This window comes from Artemia franciscana, chromosome 20, assembly GCF_032884065.1.
Source record: "Artemia franciscana chromosome 20, ASM3288406v1, whole genome shotgun sequence".
In the NCBI taxonomy this organism is placed as follows: Eukaryota; Metazoa; Arthropoda; class Branchiopoda; order Anostraca; family Artemiidae; genus Artemia; species Artemia franciscana.
Window position 1 is genome coordinate 18,976 of NC_088882.1, and position 5,142 is coordinate 24,117.

The window sequence follows — 5,142 nt, forward strand, 5'->3', positions numbered from 1 at the left end:
GTACCGGTCTGTATATACATTCGTTTTTTAGTTTTGTTTTTCTCCTTTATTTTTTTCCTTTTTTTTTCTTTTTTAGTTTATTTAGATTTTTAGATTTTTTAGTTTTTTTATTAGTTTTTAGTTTTTTTTTCTTTTTAGTTTTTTTGTAGTTTTTACCTTCTTTTTAGTTTTGTTAATTTTTTTTTTTACTTGTGTCCTGGTCGTCATTTATACTCCCTGTGTCCCGGTGCTTTGTTGATTGCTAATCGAACATTCCTTTTGTCCTGGTCGCTTTCTCTTTGAGTGTCGTCATTTATTTTTTTCTTTTTTATTTCTTTTAGTTTTTACCTTTTTTAGTTTTTTTTTAGTTTTTAGTTTTTTTAGTTTTTTACCTTTTTTTAGTTTTTTTAGTTTTTTAGCTTTTTTATTTTTTTATTAGTTTTTAGTTTTTTTGTAGTTTTTGCCTTTTTTTTTAGTTTTTTTAGTTTTTTAGCTTTTTTATTAGTTTTTAGTTTTTTTTGTAGTTTTTGCCTTTTTTTAGTTTTTTCAGTTTTGACGTCACCTGATCCAGTTTTTTCAGGTGACGTCACCTGATCCACAGACAACTTATTTTTATATATATAGATAGTTTTTTTTTTTTTACTTATGTCCTGGTCGTCATTTATACTCCCTGTGTCCCGGTGCTTTGTTGATTGCTAATCGAACATTCCTTTTGTCCTGGTCGCTTTCTCTTTGAGTGTCGTCATTTATTAGTTTTTTCCTTTTTTTTTTTTAGTTTTTTATTGGTTTTTACCTTTATTTTAGCTTATTTTTCAGTTTTTTCCTTTTTTTTAGTTTTTTTTTATTTTTTATTTTTTTAGTTTTTTACCTTTTTTTAGTTTTTTTAGTTTTTTTAGTTTTTTAGCTTTTTTACTTTTTTTATTAGTTTTTAGTTTTTTTTTGTAGTTTTTGCCTTTTTTTAGTTTTTTCAGTTTTTTTTTTAGTTTTTATTGGTTTTTACCTTTATAGTTTTTTTTAGTTTTTTAGCTTTTTTATTTTTTTTATTAGTTTTTAGTTTTTTTTGTAGTTTTTGCCTTTTTTTAGTTTTTTCAGTTTTGACGTCACCTAATCCAGTTTTTTCAGGTGACGTCACCTGACACATCCATCCACACATCCATCCACACATCCATCCACAGACAACTTATTTTTATATATATAGATATATATATATATACATATATATATATACATATATATATATATATATATATATATATATATATATATATATATATATATATATATCTATATATATAAAAATAAGTTGTCTGTCTGTGGATGTGTGGATGGATGTGTGGATGGATGTGTCAGGTGACGTCACCTGAAAAAACTGGATTAGGTGACGTCAAAACTGAAAAAACTAAAAAAAGGCAAAAACTACAAAAAAAACTAAAAACTAATAAAAAAAATAAAAAGCTAAAAACTAAAAAAACTATAAAGGTAAAAACCAATAAAAAACTAAAAAAAAAACTGAAAAAACTAAAAAAAGGCAAAAACTACAAAAAAAAACTAAAAACTAATAAAAAAAGTAAAAAAGCTAAAAAACTAAAAAAACTAAAAAAACTAAAAAAGGTAAAAACTAAAAAAAATAAAAAATAAAAAAAAACTAAAAAAAAGGAAAAAACTGAAAAATAAGCTAAAATAAAGGTAAAAACCAATAAAAAACTAAAAAAAAAAAAGGAAAAAACTAATAAATGACGACACTCAAAGAGAAAGCGACCAGGACAAAAAACTAAAAAAAAAGGCAAAAACTACAAAAAAAACTAAAAACTAATAAAAAAAATAAAAAGCTAAAAAACTAAAAAAACTAAAAAAAGGTAAAAAACTAAAAAAACTAAAAACTAAAAAAAAACTAAAAAAGGTAAAAACTAAAAGAACTAAAAAAGAAAAAAATAAATGACGACACTCAAAGAGAAAGCGACCAGGACAAAAGGAATGTTCGATTAGCAATCAACAAAGCACCGGGACACAGGGAGTATAAATGACGACCAGGACACAAGTAAAAAAAAAAATTAACAAAACTAAAAAGAAGGTAAAAACTACAAAAAAACTAAAAAGAAAAAAAAACTAAAAACTAATAAAAAAACTAAAAAATCTAAAAATCTAAATAAACTAAAAAAGAAAAAAAAGGAAAAAAATAAAGGAGAAAAACAAAACTAAAAAACGAATGTATATACAGACCGGTACACCGGGATACAAATGACGACCGGGACACAGGGAATATAAATAACGACCGGGACACAGGGACACAACTACAACGGGGACACCGGGGGAAACAGGGGGATATAAATGACGACCGGGACAAAAAAAACTAAAAAGAAATAAAAACTAAAAACTAATAAAAAAAACTAAAAAATCTAAAATCTAAATAAGCTAAAAAAGAAAAAAAAAGGAAAAAAATAAAGGAGAAAAACAAAACTAAAAAACGAATGTATATACAGACCGGGACACCGGGATACAAATGATGACCGGGACCCGGGACACAGGGAATATAAATGACGACCGGGACACAGGGACACAACTACAACGGGGACACCGGGGGAAACAGGGGGATAACCTGACAATCTATTTATATGCAAAGACAATGGGACAGCAAAGAATGTTGTATATTCGCAAGTTTTACGTAGTTAAAACCATATATATATATATATATATATCTATATTCACAGGTGGGACATAGGGACACAACTACAATGGCGCGTAACTATTATGGCGCGTAACGACTTACGCGCGCGGGGGGGCTTGGGGGGGGCGCGAAGCGCCCCCACCAACTAGGTGTTGGGGTGGCGCGAAGCGCCACCCCAACAGCTAGTATATATATATATATATATATGTATATATATGTATATATACATATATAAATATATATATATATATATATATATATATATATATATATATATATATATATATATATATATATATATATATATATATATATTTAACTACTAGTTTTTAGTTTTTTTTTTGTTTTTTAGCTTTTTTAGTTTTTTTTAGTATTTTCTTTTTAGTTTTTTTGTAGTTTTTACCTTTCTAAGTTTTTTTTTCTTCTTTTGTATTAATGCTAAAGCCAAGGTTCGAACCTGGAACCTCTCGGACCTAGAGCCTGGAACATAACGCTTTACCAGCTCAGCTATTTCGGCTTGAATACATTTACCTTTTTAAGTTTTTTTTTATTTTTATTTTAAATTTTTTTTCTTTTTCAGTTTTTAGTTTTTTTAGTTTTTATTAGTTTTTTTTTCTTTATAGTTTTTTTTTAAGTTTTTAACTTTTTTTAAGTTTTTTTTCTTTTTTAGTTTTTTACCTTTTTTTTTAGTTTTTTTCAGTTTTTTAGCTTTTTTAGTTTTTTAGTATTTTCTTTTTAGTTTTTTTGTAGTTTTTACTTTTTTAGTTTTTTCTTCTTTTGTATTAATGCTAAAGCCAGCGCCACCCCAACACCTAACTGGTGGGGGTTCGAACCTTGGCTTTAGCATTAATACAAAAGAAGAAAAAAAAACTAAAAAAGGTAAAAACTACAAAAAAAACTAAAAAGAAAATACTAAAAAACTAAAAAAGCTAAAAAACTAAAAAAAGGGTAAAAAACTAAAAACAAAAAAAGGAAAAAAACTAAAAAAAAGGTAAAAACTACAAAAAAACAAAAAAGAAAATAAACAAAAACTAATAAAAAAAACTAAAAACTGAAAAAGAAAAAAACTCAATAAGGAAAAAAACTGAAAAATCAAGGAGAAAAAGAAAACTAAAAACCGAGACAAAGGGAATATAAATGACGACCGGGGCACTCAAAGAGAAATTACAGACTGGGACACTGGGACACAAATAACGACCGGGAGATATAAATGACGACCGGGACACTCAAAGATAAATTACAGACCAGGACACCGGGACACAAATGACGACCGGGACACCGGGACAGAGAGAATATAAATGACGACTGGGACGCTCAAAGAGAAATTACAGACTGGGACACAAATGACGACCGGGATACTGGGAATATAAATGACGACCGGGACACAGGGACACAACTGCAAGGGGGATGCCGGGGGTACAGGGGGATATATAAATGACGACGGGGACACAGGGAATATTCGATTAGTAATCACCATCAACTAAGCTCAAGGGCAATCATTAGAATAATCAGGTATAGATCTGAATACGGATTGTTTTTCCCATGGACAATTTTATGTTGCATGTTCAAGAGTCCGTAAACCTGACAATCTATTTATATGCACAGATAATGGGACATCGAAGACTGTTGTATATTCGCAAGTTTTATGTAGTTAAAAACATATATATATATAAATATATATATATATATATATATATATATATATATATATATATATATATATATATATATATATATATATATATATATATCTATATATATCTATATATATAAATATCTTTCTATATTCACAGGTGGGACACAGGGACATAACTACAATGGCGCGTAACGACTACGCGCACGGGATAGCTTGGGGGGGCGCGAAGCGCCTGGCGCATTTTAACTACGTAAAACTTGCGAATATACAACATTCTTTGCTGTCACATTGTCTGTTCATATAAATAGATTGTCAGGTTTACCAACTCTTGAACATGCAAGATAATAATTGTCCATGGGAAAACAATCCGTATTCAGACCTATACCGCAATTTTCTAACGATTGCCCGTGAGCTTTGTTGATGGTGATTGCTAATCGAACATTCCCTGTGTTCCCGTCGTCATTTATATATCCCCCTGTGCCCCTGGCGTCCCCGTTGTAGTTGTGTCCCTGTGTCCTGGTCGTCATTTATATTCCCTGTGTCCCGGTCGGTATTTTAAATCTGGTAGGCATTGATAACCTTATCTAAGTCAAAATCCCAAACACAGTCATCATCGCTATCATATTCAGTTTTGAATCTCGCTGTCCAGGTGGATTTTCATCTAACTGCGCGGTTTTGCGTTCTTTAGCCGCTAGCCTGTCTTCATGCTGTTCTTGTGATTCCTCGGCACGCTTTCTTTTCTTACTTTCTCTATTCGCCGCAAGCCTGTTTTCATGCTGTTCTTGTGATTCCTCGGCACGCTTTCTTTTCTTACTTTCTCTATCAGCCAAAAGTCTTTTGGCATAGACTCTCTGAGCAGCTT